A 20,675-nucleotide genomic window follows, 5' to 3' on the forward strand; every position below is an offset into this window, starting at 1 on the left:
TTTTCCTTTGGTTGCTGGATCTGAGGAAGTAAGATTCAGGGTGCCCCTAAATACAACATTTAGGGGCGTTACAGGTAGGTAAAGGGCAGGGACCAATGGGTCCCTTCCCTGGGGTGGGTACACCCCCTATTCTGCCACTCTCCAGTGGGAGGGGGGGCAGGAGCCTGTTCCTTGTTGGCTGGGTCCCCCCATCCTCAAGATGGCGGGGACTCGAGGTTGTGCTTCACCTTGCCTCCCCCACCTTAGGGGTGGAGTTGGCAGAGGTGGGCACACCTCTCTTCCTCACTTGTTTTTCCCGCTGGCTCTCCCACCCAAAGTGGGGGGTAGAGCCAGTGGGGACCAGTTGCTGAAATCAGCAAATGGTCTGGAGAGGCTCACAAAGGCGGCATGCCTATGAAGCTTCTCCTTCTCCCATCCTGGGGGAGGAGGCTTGGCACCTCGTCCCAGGATGTGCATTCTTTCATGCCCCAGAGAGCAGCAGGCCCTCGACCCAGGGGTCCTGAAACCTGTCTGGTGGTGGCAGCCTGCGCAGCCACTCACTCAGGTCACTGGTAGTTGGTCGTTTTTCAGGGGGTATCTCTAAGATGCCCTCTGTGGTGCATTTTACATTAAATCCCACACTGGCATCAGTGTGGGTTTAATGTGCTGAGAAGTTTGATACCAAACTTCCCAGTCTTCAGTGTAGCCATTATGGTGCTGTGGAGTTTGTAATGACAACCTCCCAGCACCATATACTCTTAATGGCAGCACTGCACTTACAGGGCCCAAGAATGGACCTGGGCACTGTAGGGTTACAGAGCTCAAGCACCTGTACCCTCACCACTGGCATACAGCACCTAGCTAGAGGGGTGACTGATTTATGCCAGGGCAGTGGTTTGTGGGCATGGCACACAGGGCTGTGTGCCATGTTGACTCTTTGTTTTGTTCTGCACCCAGACACTCAGCCTGCACCGGCAGTTTGTGTCAGGGTACAGGGCCTCTAAGGGTGGCACAATAAGTGCTGCAGCCCTTAGGGGCCTTCTCTGGTCACAGTGTTCTGGGTACCTATGGTACCATTTACCAGGGGCTGGCATGTGGTCAGAAATGCCAATTAGGTTTAGGCTTCAATGCAGTTTTAGGGAAGGAACACAGGCCCTGGGTATCTGATTGGCAGGAGCCCAGGGCACACTCAGGCAAAGCACATCAGCAATTCAGCAAAAAGGGGGGGGGCATACCATGCAAGAAAGAGGGCACTTACTCACAGACTCCAGTCTAAACAGTAGCCTTGAGTTCTTGCAAAATGGGCTGCAAACAAGATGGTGGAGCGAGGCTGATCGCGAGCCAAGGTTGGGAGACCCACTAATCAGCAGCCGCATCGCTGCAGACAGAAAAAGAAAGACCCTCTGGATTTCTGGCACTATTATCCACTCATCTTTAAGTGGAGGACATGTATAATTGGCCAGTCATCGGAGGATTTGTGCCGACTGCTCTGTGGGTTGAGGCGATGTGGATTCTTCTTGCTTGTGGCCCCAAACCTCGGCATCAGCTGGGCCCGTTCCACAGCCGTGGCAGCCTCAGCATCTTCTGGCCCCAACCCTCTGCATCAGCTGCGCACGTCCTGCAGCCGTGGCAGCCTCAGCATCTTCTGGCCCCAACCATCGGCATCAGCTGCTCACGTCCCACAGTCATGGCAGCCTCAGCTTCTTCTGTGGCCACTTGTGGCTCCAACCCTCATCCTCAGCTGCTCACGTCCCACTGCTGTGGCAGCCTCAGCATCTTCTGGACCCATCCCTCGGCATCAACTGCTCACGTCCCGGAGCCGTGCCAGCCTCAGCTTCTTCTGTGGCCGCTTGTGGCCCCAATCCTCGGCATTAGCTGCTCGCGTCCCACAGGCGTGGCAGCCTCAGCATCTTCTGGACCCAACCCACGACATCAGCTGCTCGCTTCCCGCAGCCATGGTAGTCTCAGCATCTTCTGTGGCCCCAACTTTTGGCATCAGCTGCTCACGTCCTGCAGCCGTGGCAGCCTCAGCAACTTCGTTGCCCCAACCCTCGGCATCAGCTGCTCACGTCCAGCAGCCGTGGCAGCCTCAGCTTCTTCTGTGGCTGCTTGTGGCCCCAACCCTCGGCATCAGCTGCTTGCATCCCACAGCAGTGGCAGCCTCAGCATCTTCTGTGGCCGCTTGTGGCCCAACCCTCCGCATCCGCTGCAGCCTCCGCATTTTCTGGGGTCGCTCTGGATCTCTTGCTGCTGTTTGCTGAACTGATGGCACTTCATGGCAATGGATGTTTACACGGCTGATCGGCAACTTGCTCAGCAAAGCAGGCACCAGCAGCATCTGGAGCACGCTCTTTGGCCCAACTGGAGTAACAAGGGCCACATTTGATCGGATCCGGGCTTCTCTGGTGCAGATGTGAAAGTCCTGGGAGAGACGCTGCAACTTGCTCAAAACCAACAAAGCACTGAATCAGTGGACAAAGGACGTAGCTATTCAGGGTTCCCCGGCACAGACAAGGGACGCTGCTATTCAGGGGTCCACCGCACAGAAAACATGAAATTTTCCCTTCTATATGTTGACGGAGGAGAATGGGTCCTGCTAACAGTGATAGGCAAATGGCATTCGAGGCTTTGGGTCCTTCATCAGTTGATGAAGCTGGGAGTGTGGGGCATAGTCCCCTTGTGTTACAATGGATGTCGGACTTGGAAGGTATAAAATCCTGACCGGTCAGTAATTCAACTGCTAAACCCCACCAGTCCCTCTAGACAATTCTAAATCTACTTGTAATCAATGTCACACAAACACCAGCCACCCCGGAGACACAGAGGCCTCTGGTAGTTTTTATGATGCAAGTAGCCAAAATACATTCTCAGGTTCTGAAGCAAAAGTCGAGCCAATACAGAGTAAAGGCTTGCAAAGTTGACCAACATCATCACAGAAAAGCTCACGGCAAATGGCACTAAAATGTTAAAATATGCAGATTGGGGAGGGGGACAGAACTGAATCGTTTATCTTCACTTATGTTTGAGCAAATGGAGGAACTGATCATACATAGTTCTGGACAACATGCCGCCCAGTGGGCCAAAGAAGATTAACTGTCTTGGGACCGTGAAGGGGTTGAATTAACACCAACAAATGCTCAGAGCTGCAACAATGAGCAAAGCTTTTCATGCCCTACCCTCTGGCCAGCCTCAGCTCCTAAAGGTGTACTTTGAGTCAGGCTTGCATCCAGGGTTAAATTCTACAACTTCAGAGGAATGGTCGGAAGCAGGATGGTCCTTCTCAGACTCCAACGTTATCCTCCATTTACGGACTAATTCAGCTGTACCGGGATGAATGTGGAAAGGACTTGCTGGCTTAGAAATCTTTGCATGTTGAAAAACAGGCTGTCATCTGGAAAACTTCTGAAAAAATGGACATTATAAATGCTGCTTGAATGACATTCAGATTTGTTCTGTGAAGTTGGAAGTCTCTTCAGGCAACTCAAACTCAAGTGGGTGGTCATGGAATCAGGATGAGGAAAATTAGAGGACATGGAGAAATGTATGAGAGAACAACTTACAAGTGTTAGGGATTCCTGAAAAAAATGAAAAATATTTAAATAAGCATTTCCTCAATTTGAAGGTTGGGACATGGACTGTCTCAATCAGGGAATGTCATACCTGTGCCCAAGTCAGAGTCGTCGCGGAGGAAAAAAGGAGGTCCCTGCGAGTATAAATAGAGAGGCGTCCTAACTGCGGGTGCTTCGCGTTCTAGTTGTTAGTTTGCGGTGACGTCAGTTCCGGATCAGCTCTTCCGCTTCCAGGACTCGCCTTTTGCAGCGGTGACGCGGCACGCTCGATTCCTTCCTGGGAACCATTGAGAGCCTTTCGCTGGTGCTGAATTGAGGCCTCTTACAGGGGCACGGGAATTCGACGGTTGCCTTCTTCCCTTTGGAGGATTTATCCTCAGAGTGGCGGTAACGCGCTAGCGGTGGTCAGGTGGTTCTCTCCCTTCTTTCAAAGGCTCCTGTTGCTGATTGCTGGGGCTTCGTTCAGTGGCTCTTTGACCAGAGTATTCTTAAAAGTGCATGGCTGATTAGCGGCGACTCGACTGTACTGTCTAATCACTCCAGTGCTGGCTATGTGAGGGCTCGTTGTAAAGGCGCTCTGGCATCTGCATCTTTGTTATATGTTGAACCTTGGTCAAACTAGACACTACCTCCCTTCTCACACATTTTATGTTGTTTTGTCTCGTATGTTTTATGTTGAGTCAAATACTGGACTAGTCGTCCTGGGACCTATCTATAGCAGTCATTTTTGTGAGCAACCGCCTTGTGGAGATGAAAGGTTGTGCTAAGATAAAACAACCACACGATATAGAGTGCTTGCGTACTTTGTGTATGCATTTATTTGCTGAGAGGTTGTGCCGTTAACAACCTATACTATTTTGAAATCATTATACTTTACAGGTGCGACATCTATTGGAGAGGGTAAGATAGTCCTTCTATACTAAACTAATAGTTAACGTGATATAGAGCGCTTAGATATTTACATTCTCTTTTTTATGTTTAGGAGCGCCACACCGGTCATTCGTTTCACCATTCTTTTTGGACACAAGTGGAAGAGGGGAGATATTCAGGTAGAATACTGCACTTATCATAAGCTTAGTTATGTAAGGCCTAGCTTTCCCATTTGTTAAGCTGCTCTGTTGCTAACGTGACCTTTCTGTTTGCAGGACGTCTTTTGGAACTCACTGAGGCTTTTGAAGTGTTGGAGGTGCGCTGAACCTGCCCGGTCTCTCTTTTCCCTCGTCTCCCCTCTTCCCCCGCTCACTTGTTCTGCTTTGACCTGGTTGGGCGGGCAAGTGGCGGAGGGACGTTGGGAATTATCATCTGGTTCCTGCCTCCTGCCCCCGCAGAGACCTCAGGTGAGCCTGACAGAACGCGAAGCCCACGTGGACTTTCTGCCTGGTCAGGATGGAGGAGAATAAGATTACGTTAGTAGATTTAGCGCATGTTAGGGAACTTGCAGAAAGAAACACAAGTCCTTTCCTTAAGAGTAGATACGTTACAGAGAAGTATAGCCCAAGAGGCCACAAAAGGGGCTGAAGGAAGTCATCCCTCCTCTTTTACGCCCCAACAGGTGTCAGTAATCCGGTGATTCCTCTCGCTTCGCAGCCTTTATTAATCAATGTCAGTTGCACTTTATGTGCAAGGCTGCTTGTTTCCCTACCGAACAAGCCAAAGTGGCTTTTGTATTATCGTATTTGGGAGGAGTCGCAGCTACATGGTCAATCCCTTTAGTAGAAAGGAATGATCCCCTGTTATACAATTACAATCTATTCAAGGAAGAACTAAAGAGGTTATTTGATAGACATTCCTTTATACAATCAGTAGATTCAGAACTACTAAATCTGAAACAAGGCTTGTTGGACTTGGCCCTTCTGGCAGGTTCACCCCTGAACTTTTTTGCTTTTTACTGGTGACTTGGTGTGGTAATTTTTTGGTCTCTGCGCACTTTCCCTGTGTCCCAGGGTAAAGTGCGTGCGTGCTCTGAGTGCATGTGGTGAGATAGGCCTGCCCTCCCATAGGAATGCATGGGAAATGTATGTGTCCCTAGTAGTTCCTGATGCGTGGGGTGTGCAGGCCCGAGTTTATTATGTGCGGACTCGTGGGAGTGAGTGCTGCGCGATGGTGTGCGGCGTGCATGTACCTAGTGTGGAAGTGCCACTTCTAGAGGTGGGCACTTCTGTGTGCAGTGTGTCTGTCGCGTGATTGGCTGGTCATGTCATGTGACGGGCTAGGGATTCCCCAGAGTCAGGATGAGTCACCCAGTGGTGAATGGGGAGATCAGCAGCTAGATGGGTGGGAGGAGTACACCTGGGTCCTGAATAGGGCAGGGTTTTCCACACACAATGCTGGCCCCGCCCCCTGTGGTGCGACTGACGACCCTAGCCCTGCCAGTGAATAGAGTGAGGGGCTGAGCACATCAAGGGTGCTCCCCAACCAGCTGCGACTGGTTTTCCCCCCTCACCCTGAACCCAAGACAAAGGGTTGTACTGTATAAAAATGGGGCTGTGTCCCCACAGAAACTGTTCTCTGCCAGGATCTTACCTGAGGGGGGGCTGCTGCTGCTGCTGGACCAGAGGACCGCCACCTGGACTACCTCCCTGCCTGGAGGCTCAGTGAGCTGGCTCTGGGTCCAGCCTTGCCCCCACCCCTGCCCTGCTGCATGCAGGGAAGAACTTTGTTGGACTTTGTGGTGCTTTTTGGGCTGGAGCGCTGGGAGTGCTCTGTGTCCCTAGGCGCTTGGAAGCGCTTTTATTTTCCTTTAGCGCTCAGGAGCGCTTTATTTCTAACAGCCGGTGCCCACCCGGCGTTTGCCCCGTCTATACAGATTCTGAATTCCTCTGGCAGGTGCCCACCCTGCCAGGGACATTGCCGGGGTCGTTGGCGGGTGCCCACCCCGCCTATTTGTCGTAATTTCACGGCGGGTGCCCACCCCGCCGTATATTTCACATCGCGAGGGAGCCTACCCCTTTTATTGCCAAGTTTGGAAATCACCGCCGCGGCCGGGCTCACAGGAAGTCAGGCGGCCGAGGGCGGGCCTCCGGGACACCCAGGACCCGGAAGGTGTCAGGGAAACCCTGATTGTGGGCGGGGCTTTTGGTGACGCGCCCCCCGGAAGTAGACGGGCCTCCCGTGAGCTGGGGGAGACCCGGGATACTGCCAAAGAGAGGCGGAAGCCCACCCCGCTCTCCCGACCAAAGAAGCCTCCAGGCGGGGCTCCTGTGCGGAAGGTGGAGTCCCGCGTGTCCCTGCCTGATTCGGAGGAGTACGGGAGCCCACCCCCTTCTCCCACAGCAGACAGGAGAAAGTCCCGTGCCCCAGGAGGGGGCCCGGGCGAAGGCAAGTGAGCGCGGTGACTGCCCCACCGCAGTAAAGGAGGCGCCGCATGCCGAGAAGAGGGCCCGGGCGCAGCTGAGTCCGGTGAGTGGGGCTCCAAGCTGACCTTGTTGGGGCCGCATTGCTTGTTTAAGAGCCGGTTGAGGCTCCAACGCGGGGCGCATTATTGTTTAGAGCCTGCGAGGCTCAGGGGGCATTTCTTCAGTGATAGAGCGGCCCCAGATGGCAGCGGGCCGCTCCCACCTTGCCCCACAGAGTTGTTCAGAGCCGCGGAGGCTCTAGGGGGGCATTTCTTGTTGGAGAGCCCAGAGGGGCTCAGGGGGCCACGAGGATTGGGTATTCAGAGCCCTGGAAGGCTCCAACGTTGGCCCCAGCGTCTTCCCAGCTGTCCAGCACTTAGTGGGCAGCTGCAACGTTTAGGTTGTGGCCTCGGTGTTCTGGCTTGCGCAGCCTGCGCCGGCGCGCCCTGACTTTTCTGGACGCAGGGCGTCCTTGCCCCTACTAGGCCAGTTGGCCCAGGGACTGCCACAGTAGTGGCTAATGTGAGTTTTGGCGCCATTGTACCTTTTCTGCACCTCTGAATGTGTTTATGCGTCATGTGCTTTGCTTTACACCTCTGAATGTTATGCATCATGTGTTTATGTGCTTAGACCCCTACAGGTATTGTGATACTTAGGTGGTTGTTTTCTCCCTAGTACAGGTGGTGCTAGTGAGGTCCTGATTCCCTGCGCAATATTTTCCTAAGGTGGTTAGGGTTGCGTAGGTGGTACTTACCTGATACCAGTAGTTACTGGTTGTGTGCTACATATGTTATTTTATACTACAGTATTATTCCTATGTTCTAAGAGTGCTAATTCCGGACAGCGGTCCAGGTGGCTCTGTCCCCTGTATATATAATCCCTTGTAAATTCTGCCCGTGCCTGTTAGCACATTGTAGAGTGTGTGTTTTTATCTAATGTGTTGTGTATAATACAAAGGCTATTTTTATAGAATACCTTGTGTGGAGTTTCCTTTGTGGTGGGCCTTGGGTGTTGTTGCTGGGTGCGCGCGCAAACGCTTTACACATCGCCTCAGAGATAAGCCTGACTGCTCGTGCCAAGCTACCAAGGGGGTGAGCAGGGGTTATCTTTGGCGTGTAACTTCCTTGCCCTGACTAGAGTGGTGGTTTCTGCCTGACTTTGGCGCAAGCCTTAGCCAACCAGAAATCCCATTTCTAACAAGGCTCAAAAGAATTAGTTACGTATATTGCGGAATTTAATCGTCTAGTGGTAGAAGCGAGATGGCCAGAAGAAAAAAGAAGTGCTTTATTTTACAGGGGGCTTAAAGATGAATTGAAAGATTTGTTAGCCCAGGTGGTAGACCCCCCCCCCCCCCAAGAGTGTAAGGCCCTTATGGATCTAACAGTGAAGCTTGACCATCGATTACATGAACGGCGGAGAGAGAGGGGTCGAACGGAGGCACGGCTTCTGACCTATAGAGAGAGACGCACTGAGACTGAAAGACCTGCTACAGATGGGGAACCAATGCAGATAGGGAGCATAAAAGGGCCTATTAGTAGTAAGGAAAGACAGCGACGTCGTGACCAGAAATTATGCCTTTATTGTGGAAAACAGGGGCATTTCTTAAAGAATTGTCTCATCAAACCAAAGAAACAAAAAGAAAAGGGAAACTAGGTAGCCTGGGATCTACGGGGACAAGAATTTCAGGCGGTTCAGGTCTAATAGTCTCCCAACATTCTTGTACTATGCTCTCCCATTTCCTTGTAGATATCTGGTTAGAGTGGGGGGAGTCAACGTGTTCAAGTTCGCGCTATGGTTGATTCTGGTGCTACCGGTAATTTCATGGACAGCCAGTGGGCCACTAAAAAAGAAATACCCCGTGACAAAAAGGCAGTAATAGAGGAAGTCAGAACTATTGATGGGAGCTCTATTAAATCAGACCCGGTTACACACACCACAGTTTCCTTAAGAATGTGCATCGAAGAAAGACATTCAGAAACAATCACTTGATTTGATTAAATCTCCCCAGTTCCCGGTTGTATTAGGGGCGTCTTGGTTATCCCAGCATAATCCTACCATAGACAGAGAACTGTTTCATTTGCCTCAGACTATTGCAGTATACATTGCTTTAAGCAACCTAAAGTAGTAGCTCCGTTGTCAGGATCTTCTATACAAACGGAACCTGAACTCCCCTCCTGTTACCTGGATTGGAAGGACGTGTTTGACAAACAAAAGGCTACGACTCTTCCGCCCCATCGTCCCTATGATTGTAGAATAGATCTGATACCAGGGGCTCAGATCCCTTGTAGTCGTATATACGCGCTTACTGAAAAAGAGAACCTTTACCTGCGTGAGTATTTGGATGAAATGCTACGCATAGGTTTTATTCGTCCTTCCAGATCACCTGCTTCTTCCCCTCTCTTTTTTATCCCTAACCGAGAGGGAGGCCTCAGATGCTGTATAGACTACCGCAGCCTGAATAACAACACTATAAAAAACCGATACCCATTGCCGTTAATATCGTCTTTATTGGACCAGGTTAAGGAGGCCAAGATCTTTACAAAGTTGGATCTACGAGGGGCATATCACTTAGTGCGAGTCCAAAAAGGAGATGAGTGGAAGACAGCTTTTCGCACTAAGTTTGGACTTTACGAATATTTAGTTATGCCCTTCGGGCTTTGTAACGCTCCAGCCGCGTTCCAATACTTCATCAATGAGGTATTGAGAGACATGTTAGATGTCTATGTCATCGCATACATAGATGACATTCTTGTATATTCCTCTTCTATGGAAAAACACATAGGTCATGTGCAGTCAGTATTACAAAGACTCCGAGACAACCATTTGTTTGTGAAACTAGACAAGTGTGAATTTCACACAACCAGGGCAGCCTTTTTGGGTTTCATCTTAAAACCTACAGGAGTCAGCATGGATCCACAAAAAGTAGAAGCAATAACTCAATGGCCATCCCCCAAAAACGTAAAGGATATCCAAACCTTCTTGGGGTTCGCCAATTTCTACAGACTGTTTATTGACAAGTTTTCTGAACTGGTGTCCCCTATTACTCAATTACTAAAGAAAAATGTGGAATTTGTGTGGTCCCCTACAGCCGACGCTGCCTTTGAAACCCTGAAACAAGCCTTTATTAAGGCCCCTGTCTTACAACATCCAGATCCCTCCTGTCATTTTTTAGTGGAAACTGATGCCTCCCAGATAGCCATAGGAGGCATTCTATCGCAAAGGGATGCCATCACTGGATACTTGCATCCTGTCGCTTTCTTCTCCCACAAACTTTCTGCCTCTGAACAGAATTATTCAGTAGGAGATCGGGAACTTCTGGCCATTAAAAGAGCTTTCGAAGAGTGGAAACAGTATTTGTTAGGGGCCTTACATAAAGTTACTGTTCTTACAGATCATAGAAATTTATTATTTCTGAAATCTGCAAGAGCATTGTCCGCTAGACAGTTACGGTGGACTTCCTTTTTTAGTGAATATGACTTCGTCATCCAGTATCAGCAGGGGAGAAAACATGGGAAAGCAGATGCACTGTCCCGCTTGGGTTATGACATTCATGAACAAGTACCCGACCCACCGCCTATCATTGCTACAGATCGCATTATAGGGGCTTTGACACCGGAAGAGGAATATATACAGAAAGTAAAGGGATTGCAGGAAATAGAGGAGCTCAAGGAGTGGGAAAAGAAATACCATGGGAATAGAATAGATGGACTCTTATATATCCAAGTAAAACTTGCAGTCCCTACTCCTGGACTTGCAAGAACAGGCCTTGAAATGGTGTCATGCCCATATCCTGGTAGGCCATCCTGGTTGCAAAAAAACACTGGATGTAGTGAATCGTTATTTTTGGTGGCCCTCTCTGGTGACTGATGTTCATTCCTATGTTCAACGTTGTCCTGTGTGTGCACAAGGCAAGAATTCACGTCAAGTCCCAACCGGTCTCTTACTACCCATGCCTACCCCTCCTAGCCCCTGGCACACTATTACAATGGATTTTATAGTAGATCTCCCTAGAACATCAAAAGGACATACAGTAGTGTGGGTGGTAGTTGACATGTTGACCAAGTGGACTCATTTCACTCCCTTAAAATCACTTCCCACTTCACAAGAATTAGCATGGTTATTTGTGCAACATGTGGTTCGGTTACATGGCTTGCCCCCAGTTTTGGTTTCCGACAGAGGATCCCAGCTCGTGTCTAACTTCTGGAAAGGGTTGGGTAAACTCCTACACATAGACATGAGGTTCTCTTCAGGGTATCATCCACAAACAGATGGCCAGACTGAAAGAACAAACCAGTGTTTGGAACAGTATTTAAGGTGCCAGCTGTTACAGACCCCAGTAGATTGGGACAGGTATTTGTGGGCAGCTGAGTTTTCCATTAATAACAGTGTACATTCCTCCACTAATTATTCCCCATTCTTCACTACATATGGTTTCCATCCTCGCTTTCTGCTATCACATGTTACACCTTCCGCACCTGTCCCCGCTAAGGAGTTTATTACTCAATTGCAGAATGTACACAGGGCCACCGTCGCAAATCTTGAAAAAGCCAAGGTGGCATATAAGAAGAGTGCAGATGCCCATCGCCGATCCAGCCCCGAATACGTTGTGGGAGACAGTGTGGCTGTCAACACGCCATATACAAATCAAAGGCGCTAACAAATTCAAACCTCGATATATAGGTCCTTATAATATTCTAGAAGTAATCAATCCGGTGGCCATGAGGTTAGAACTCCCCGAAACCCTGAAAATTCATCCAGTATTCCATGTTTCTTTGTTGAAACCTGTTGAGCCTGGTACTGAACTGCCAACACTCCCAGTCCCTCTGGAAGCGGACAATGAAGAAGAGTATGAAGTTGGGGCTATAGTTGACTCTCGGAGAGTACGAGAGAAACAGCAATATCTCATTCATTGGAAAGGATACGGACCTTGTTGGAGCCGGCCTTGTGGCGTGGTCCTGTTCCCCCCTCGCCAAGCCGCACGAGGTCCCCTGCACCTCGGGGCTCCTCCATTTTGGATTGTACGTGACTCTGCGCACCAGCCTACGTGACCCTGCTCAACCCGGCCTCGGCCCCAGCAAGCCCCGACATCAAGGCACCAACAACTGGCCAGGGGGTACCACGTGAACACTTCCCCACTCCCGGCGGAGGGCAGTATCGATGGGACCCCCAACCGTCCTCCCACACCTAGGTGCGATCGCCCCACAGCTCTCCTGGGCCTGGCGCCTCTCCTGCTGAGCATCTGGCCGCTCCCGACCCGGCCTCTCCGCCCCCTCCGGGCGCAAGGGTCCGGACATCAAAAGGCTCCAGACCTATATCTGGGGCGACCCTGCAACAGGACAGCAGTTGTATCCCGGAGTCATGAGCCCTGCTGACCAGATCGCGGCTGACCCTACGGAGAAAGACTCATCCTGGAATCACGCTCTGAGCCCTGCTGACTACGTCGCGGCTCCACGGTGCTTAAAGACCTTCACGAACCTTTGGGGCCCTGCTGACGCTGTCGCGGCCAGACCTTGTTGAACTTGCCATCAGAGCCCGGCTGACCTCGTCGCGGCTCGACCGAAGCAGACCTTCCACCGGAGCCCTGCAGACACCGTCGCGGCTCTCCACGTCCGAGCTGCTTTGAGACCAGCACCTGCCGCTCCGATCCCCGGACCCACCTTCGGCCTAACACAAGGTCTGGCGCAGAGCTTCCCCGTACCAGGCTGGTACTAAGATTGTCCCGCTACCCTGTCCCTACAAAGACATTGAGACTCTCTGGATCTCTCGATCCCCCTGTAAATATTTCGAATGTGCTACTATTGATAAAGTACCTAGATAAGCAACTGATACGGAGTCCTGTGTGGTGGTGTTACTGGGCCTAGTACGATCATAGGAGAAAGACCTCTCCTAGGAGGCTTCTCAGCGGCACTCGGCTATAACTTTGCGGTAGGAAGGTGCCCCGGAGTGGGCCCCCTGACTCCCCGGTGGTCCTCCCTCCAACAGACCTGCTGATCGAACCTGGGAGCCTGTAGGTCATGTACATGCTCCCCGTTTAATTTGTTTGTTCCATTGTAAATATCCTTGGAAACCCAAACCTGTGGGAGGTTCCGTAGGGGGGGATATACTGTCCTACCTGTGGCCAAGTCAGAGTCGTCGCGGAGGAAGAAAGGAGGTTCCCGCGAGTATAAATAGCGAGGCGTCCTAACAGCGGGCGCTTCGCGTTCTAGTTGTTAGTTTGCGGTGACGTCAGTTCCGGATCAGCTCTTCCGGTTCCAGGACTCGCCTTTTGCAGCGGTGACGCGTCGCGCTTGATTTCTTCCTACTCCTTCTCGGTACCATCGAGAGCCTTTCGCTGGTGCTGAATTGAGGTCGCTTACAGGGGCACGGGAATTCGACGGTTGCCTTCTTCCCTTTGGAGGATTTATCCTCAGAGTGGCGGTAACGCGATATCGGTGGTCAGGTGGTTCTCTCCCTTCTTTCGAAGGCTCCTGTTGTTGATAGCTGGGGCTCCGTTCAGTGGCTCTCTGACCAGAGTATTCTTAAAAGTGCATGGCTGATTAGCGGCAACTCGACTGTACTGTCTAATCACTCCAGTGCTGGCTATGTGAGGGCTCGTTGTAAAGGCGCTCTGGCATCTGCATTTCTGTTATATGTTGTACCTTGGTCAAACTAGACACTACCTCCCTTCTCACACATTTTATGTTGTTTTGTCTCGTATGTTTTATGTTGAGTCAAATACTGGACTAGTCGTCTTGGGACCTATCTATAGCAGTCATTTTTGTGAGCAACCGCCTTGTGGAGATTGAAATGTTGTGCTAAGATAAAACAACCACACGATATAGAGTGCTTGCGTACTTTGTGTATGCATTTATTTGCGGAGAGGTTGTGCCGTTAACAACCTATACTATTTTGAAATCATTATACTTTACAGGTGCGACATCTATTGGAGAGGGTAAGATAGTCCTTCTATACTAAACTAATAGTTAATGTGATATAGAGTGCTTAGATATTTACATTCTCTTTTTTATGTTTAGGAGCGCCACACCTGTCATTCGTTTCACCATTCTTTTTGGACACAAGTGGAAGAGGGGAGATGCTCAGGTAGAATACTGCACTTATCATAGGCTTAGTTATGTAAGGCCTAGCTTCCCTATTTGTTAAGCTGCTCTGTTGCTAACGTGACCTTTCTATTTGCAGGACGTCTTTTGGAACTCAGTGAGGCTTTTGAAGTGTTGGAGGTGCGCTGAACCTGCCCTGTCTCTCTTTTCCCTGGTCTCCCCTCTTCCCCCGCTCACTTGTTCTGCTTTGACCTGGTTGGGCGGGCAAGTGGCGGAGGGACGTTGGGAATTATCATCTGGTTCCTGCCTCCTGCCCCCGCAGAGACCTCAGGTGAGCCTGACAGGGAACCCCTAGATTTCCATTTCATAAGACTGCACAAAGGAAGGGTGTCGCAGTATTGACAGGTCATGCTTATGTCGGGAATTTTATTCTCAGACAGCTTATTTTTAATGCGGTCCGTCCATGCGCTCCCATTAATCATGTGGTACAGAGTTTGTTCGGTCTGATTTTTACCATGAGCAGCGGAGCTCCATTGGTTATTCCGTGAACTTATACTGCCACTTCAGAATGTTGAGGCAACAGTCTCATTGTCAAACCTGCAATCCTATGCATTAACTATAAGGTTCAAACCTTTTACTCCAAGTATCCAGATAAAGTGCAGGACCTGCTCAGCCATTGCCAAGCTACTGAGAGAGGTGTCTAGGGCAGTCAGAGTAAAGTTCACTAAGACTAAAAGGTGCTATCAATGAAGTGGGGACACTCATACCTTGCTCGCAAATATGGCAATTATGAATGGTTGCTTTGATGAAATACTGTATAGTTATTTGTAATGTTAGGGTTTTCTCTTCGGAATAGGCTTTCAATCACACGTCTTTTTGACTGCTGCTGACACCAGGGGTCTCTCGAGGGTGTTACGGGGTCATTAGTGAAGTCATCACAGCTGCAGTCAAGTGTTTTAGTCACAACAATGTGGGGGTGGGGGGGATCAGGGATGTTAGAATAATGGCTGCCCTCAGATGGGAATGTATGCGTGGGTTGCAGGGGGGGGGGTCGTAGAAGAGATTTGGGGTATGCAAGGGTTTACAAGGGTTGGAGATTTTGCAACCAGGGGGGCAGCTAACCAAGTTTTTTTGCTCATTAAGATGAACAAGTTACTTACCTTCGGTAACGATGCATCTGTAAGAAACATTAGTTAGTTAGATTCCTCACCTTAGAATATCCCCAGGCGTCAGACTGGATCCGGAAGATTTTTCGTCAGCAATACCCCTTGTGCGTCGCTAGGCGTCGTCTGCGGCTCCGCGTCTGTCGTCGGGCGCCGGAATGACGTCGGAGTACTTAGACGCCGCCCTCGCGCGCTGACGTCAGTTCGTGTACATAGCTTTCCGCGCCAGGAACGCAGAGCCATGCAAAGACCGACACTGGTGCCAAAAATAAAATCTAGGGGCCTGAAAAGGATAACCTTAACCCTAGATGTCAGTTCGCAGAACGGGGAGGATGGGTGGGTCGGTGAGGAATCTAACTAACTAATGTTTCTTACAGATACATCGTTACCGAAGGTAAGTAACTTGTTCATCTGAAAGAAACACGTTAGTTAGATTCCTCACCTTAGAATAGATACCCAAGCAATACCATCCCCGGTGGTGGGTCTGCGAACCAAGATCACACCAGAAAGTCCTGGAGGACAGAACGGCCAAAGAAGCCATCCCTCCGGACTTGGCTGTCAAGGCAATAATGCCTGGCAAACGTGTGTAGCGAAGCCCACGTCGCCGCCTGACAGATGTCCTGCAAAGGGGCACCCCGTCCCAAAGCAGTAGTAGCCGCTGTGGCCCGAGTGGAATGGGCGCGCAGCCCAACAGGAGGGTCCTTTTTTGCCAAGGAATAACAAATTTTGATGCACAAAACGACCCACCGAGAGATGGTCCGTTTGTGCACAGCTTTCCCCTTCTTAGCACCCACGTATCCAACGAAAAGTTGGTCGTCCACCCGGAACTGCTTTGTGCGGTCCAAATAAAAGGAGAGCGCACGTTTTGGGTCCAGACGGTGGAGCCTCTCTTCCTCTTTGGAAGGATGCGGAGGCGGAAAGAAGGTGGGCAAGGTGACAGACTGCCCAAGATGAAATGGAGTCACCACTTTCGGAAGAAAGGAGGGACGAGGCCGAAGGACAACCTTGTCCGGATGAACAGAGAGAAAAGGAGGCTTTGAAGATAAAGCCTGGAGCTCACTCACCCGTCTAGCCGAGGTGATGGCTACCAGAAAAGCAGTCTTAAGCGTCAGCAGACGAAGAGGACAATTATGAAGAGGCTCAAAGGGAGCGCACATTAGAAATGTGAGAACAAGATTCAAGTCCCACTGAGGCATTACAAAAGGGACAGGAGGGAACGTGTGAGTAATGCCCTTTAGAAAGCGTGTAACTACAGGGGACTTGAAAAGAGAAGGCTGATCAGGAAGCCGCAAGAAGGCAGAGATGGCAGCAAGATAACCTTTCAGAGTGCCCAGGGCAGAGCCCTGCCGGGCCAAAGAAAGAAGAAACAGTAGAACCTCAGAAAGAGGGGCGGAAAGGGGATCCACAGCCTTTGCTGTGCACCATGCCACAAATTTGTTCCACCGGCAGGCGTATACCGTCTTTGTGGAGGGACGCCTGGCTGCCAGAATGATATCACAGACTTCAGGAGGCAAGTCAAATGGCATCAACTGCCGCCGCTCAATCTCCACGCATGGAGGTGGAGGCTGGACAGGTTCGGGTGGAGGACCGACCCCTGCTGCTGCGACAGAAGATCCTCCCGAAGGGGCAGACGTATCGGAGGATCAGTCAACATACTGAGTAGCTCGGGATACCAGTACCTTCGTGCCCAATCCGGAGCCACCAAGATGACTTGGGCCCGGTCGCGCCTGATCTTCTTCAGCACTCTGGGCAGAAGAGGTATAGGCGGAAAGGCGTACAACAGACCGCAACTCCACTCGTGACGAAAAGCGTCGCCGAGCGAGTGCCGCCTTGGAAATTCCAACGCGCAGAACTGCTGACATTGCGCGTTCTCTTCGGTGGCGAATAGATCTAACCAAGGCTCTCCCCACTGCTGAAAGAGACCTTGCGCCACTTTGGAGTTCAGACGCCATTCGTGATCCATCATGCACCGGCGGCTGACTTCGTCTGCTCTGGCGTTCAGAGAGCCCGCCAGATGTTGAACCACTAGGGTGACGCCCTGGTGTTCCAGCCACGTCCAGAGGCGCAGAGCCTCTTGACAAAGGGTCCACGACCCCACCCCGCCCTGTTTGTTGCAATACCACATGGCGGTGGTGTTGTCCGTGAACACCTGCACGACACTTCCCCTGACAGAGGGAAGGAAGGCTTTCAGTGCAAGTCGGATCGCTCTCAACTCCAACAGGTTTGATGTGGAGACGAGACTCCGCCGGAGACGAGAGGCCTCTGATCTCCGCCTCTCCCATATGGCCACCCCATCCCAGGAGGGACGCATCCGTCACTACGACATGCTCCGGTTGGGGAAGGGAGAGGCTTCTGCCCATGACCCAATCGCGGTCCGTGAGCCACCACTGCAACTGCTGTGCAGTGCCCTCCGAGATCAAGACATGGTCGGACAGGTTGCCATGATGCTGGGCTCACTGAAACTTCAGGTCCCACTGCAGAGCCCGCATGCGCCGTCTGGCGTGATGCACTAGTAGGATGCAGGAGGCCATCAGCCCCAGAAGCCGCAACACTAGCCTGATCGAAACCCAGGATAGAGGCCGAAAGATGGGAATCAGGGCCTGAATATCCCGGACCCGCTGTTCCGGTGGATAGACCCGGAACTGCGCCGAATCGAGAACCGCTCCGATGAAGAGGAGCTTCTGAGAGGGACTCAGGTGTGACTTCGGCACGTTGATTGAAAACCCCAGCAAATGCAGGAGATCCGCCGTAGTCTGGAGGTGGGAGACGACTGCCTGGGGCGAGCCCGCCTTCAACAACCAGTCGTCGAGATAGGGGAAGACTGGAACCCCTGATCTGCGCAGATGAGCTGCGACCACCGCCATCACTTTCGTGAACACCCGAGGGGCACTGGTGAGGCCAAAGGGGAGCACGGTAAACTGAAAGTGCTCTTGACCCACCGTGAACCGCAGGTAACGCCGGTGGGCCGGCAGGACGGGGATGTGGAAGTATGCGTCCTGCAAGTCCAACGCTACCATCCAGTCTCCAGGGTCTAGGGCAGCTAGAACCTGAGCCAAAGTTAACATCTTGAACCTCTCCTTCCGGAGGAAGGCATTGACGTTCCGGAGGTCCAAGATAGGGCGTAGGCCCCCTTTGCCCTTCTTGGGAACCAGAAAGTAGTGGGAACAACAACCACGACCTACTTCTGGGCTCGGAACGCGCTCGACGGCCCCCTTGGCCAAGAGGGCCGAAACTTCCTCGTGGAGAAGATTCAAATGATCCCCCGAGATACGGTGGTGCTGCGGTGGCATGGCTGGAGGGGTCGTCTCGAAAGGGAGGGAGTAGCCCCTTCGGACGATTTGCAGCACCCACCTGTCCGATGTGATGGACCGCCAGTGGAGCAGGTGATGGCGAACTCTGCCGCCCACTGGCGTGGAATGGGCCTGAAAGCTCGGACTAGGAAGGCTTTGAGGCGGATGCTGCCGGGGTGGATGTGGGCTGACCGCGTCGTCCTCCAGAACCGCCTCGGCGGAAACCACATCCGCGACCGCGCGCAGGTTGGTTCTGCGGCTGGTGGCTAGGCGTACGTGAGGAGGCACCCCTTCCTTGGCCACGAAAGGGGCGAAAAGCGGAAGTTTGCGACCGCGGGGCCGAGAGGCCCAAGGACTTGGCCGTAGCCCGGGAGTCCTTAAAGCGATTCAGCGCACTGTCCGCTTTCTCGCCAAAAAGGCGAGTGCCATCAAAGGGCATGTCCATGAGAGTGCTCTGGACATCGCCCGAAAAGGACGTGGACCGCAGCCAGGCGTGACGTCTAAGCGCCACTGTGGTAGAAATCGCCCTACCCAGCAAGTCCGTACTGTCAAGCCCACATCGGATAGCATGTCGCGCTGCATCCCTCCCATCGGCCAGAGCCTGGGTGAGTCGTGTCTGGACCTCCTCCGGACACAGGGGCAGCACGTCCTCCACCGTATCCCACAGAGAGTGGGAATAACGGTCCAAGAGACAGGCGGTGTTCAAAGACCGCAGGCCCAAACTAAGGGAGGAGAACAGCTTTTTGCCAAACTGTTCCAGTCTCTTGGAATCCCGGTCCGGCGGAGCGGTCGGGAAGGAGGATTGGGAGGTAGAGGCCCGGATAACCAGGCTCTCGGGGGTAGGGTGTTGGGACAGAAAACTGGGGTCGCCCGGAGCAGGGCGGTGGCGCCTGGCGGCGTTCCTGTCCACAGGAGGAACTGTGGAGGGCTTGGACCAGGTGCCCTGCAGAACGTCAATGAGGGCCTCATTGAATTGCAGCAGATGCTCAGTGGAGCTTGCTGCAGACTGAAGCACCTCAGTGAGGACGTTAGTCCTCACAGCCACGGCAGGTAGCTCGAGCCCAAGGGCTGCGGCCGCCTTGCGCAGCACCACAGAGAAAGAAGCACCCTCCTCCGAAGCCACAGTTGGAGGAGAGAGGAATCCAGTGTCCGGAGAGGTATCCAGGCCACTGGCCTCCCCCAGTTCATCTGCCCAGTCCTGTGACAGTTGAGCCTGAGCAGCCATAGGATCCTCGGATCCCTCCCAGTTGTCCCCATCATCCGATTCCTGGTATGCAGAAGGAAGGATCGGAGCCGGGCGATAGACAAAATGTGTCTCCAGCGGCGCCGAACGCGTCGTCCATCGACGCCGTATCGGCACCGGGCCCGGAGCGGGGCTGAACTGGGGCTCTACGCCGAGCGGAGCCGGCGTCGGAGGTGGTACCGGTGTAGACGCCGGCGGAGGAGGCGTGACGAGGTCGACCGGCGTCGGCGGGGACTCGGGAACGGGTCCCTCGGGCGCTTGCGGCGTCGAGGCCGGAGCCGTCGACGGCGCCGGGGCCGGAGCCGCCGGCAGGCAAGGTTGCCCAGTCGGGTCCGCGGGGCCCGAAGGCGCGCCAGCGGGCGTCTACGGCGGAGCCAGGCTCCTCATGGCCGAGAGGAAGGCACTGACTTCCGCCGGCGTCGCGTCAGTCTCAGGGACCGGTGGGTATGGGGACTTGCGCGGCGCCTGCGGCTCCGCCGGAGCCGCGGAGGTGGAACCACCCTGACCCTCGGCCGAGTCGCGCGACCGGCGAGGGGAGTCCGAAGAGCGGTGTCGCCTCTTGGACTTCTTGGAGTGCTTCGACTTACCCGAAGACTTGGATCCCGACGACCGATGATGACGTCTGCTGTGGCTCCGCGACCGATCCTTGGACCTCCTCCTGGACCGGGATCGAGAGGGGCGCGGAGCCGAGTGGCGAATCTCGAGAAGCTTACAGGACCGCTCCCGTCTAGCCTTCGAGGTCAGGGCGTTGCAGTCCGAACACAACTCCGCGTCGTGGTCGAGGCCCAAGCAGTAAAGGCACCGGCGGTGATGGTCCGTAACCGACATCAAGCGGCTACAGTCAGCACAGGCTTTAAAACCAGGCATCCTACCGGCACCAGAGTCGAGACAAGATCAAAAAGGATCGAAAAAGTTAGTCAAAAAATTACTAAAGGGGTAGCTCTCCCGGATCTGCGCTTACTGGCGCGGAAAAAAGAAGAACTGACGTCAGCGCGCGAGGGCGGCGTCTAAGTACTCCGACGACGTCATTCCGGAGCACGACGCCGACGACGGACGCGG

The 20,675-nt window shown here is 52.6% G+C and overlaps 1 protein-coding gene across 2 annotated transcripts in view; it reads right to left on the minus strand.

Annotated features, from left to right (window-relative positions):
- Positions 1–20,675, minus strand: part of LOC146863655 (long-chain-fatty-acid--CoA ligase ACSBG2-like) — a 797,459-nt gene that overhangs the window by 89,772 nt on the left and 687,012 nt on the right. The window lies entirely within an intron of this gene.

The sequence above is a fragment of the Triturus cristatus genome, chromosome 2_1 (assembly GCF_964204655.1).
Source record: "Triturus cristatus chromosome 2_1, aTriCri1.1, whole genome shotgun sequence".
In the NCBI taxonomy this organism is placed as follows: Eukaryota; Metazoa; Chordata; class Amphibia; order Caudata; family Salamandridae; genus Triturus; species Triturus cristatus.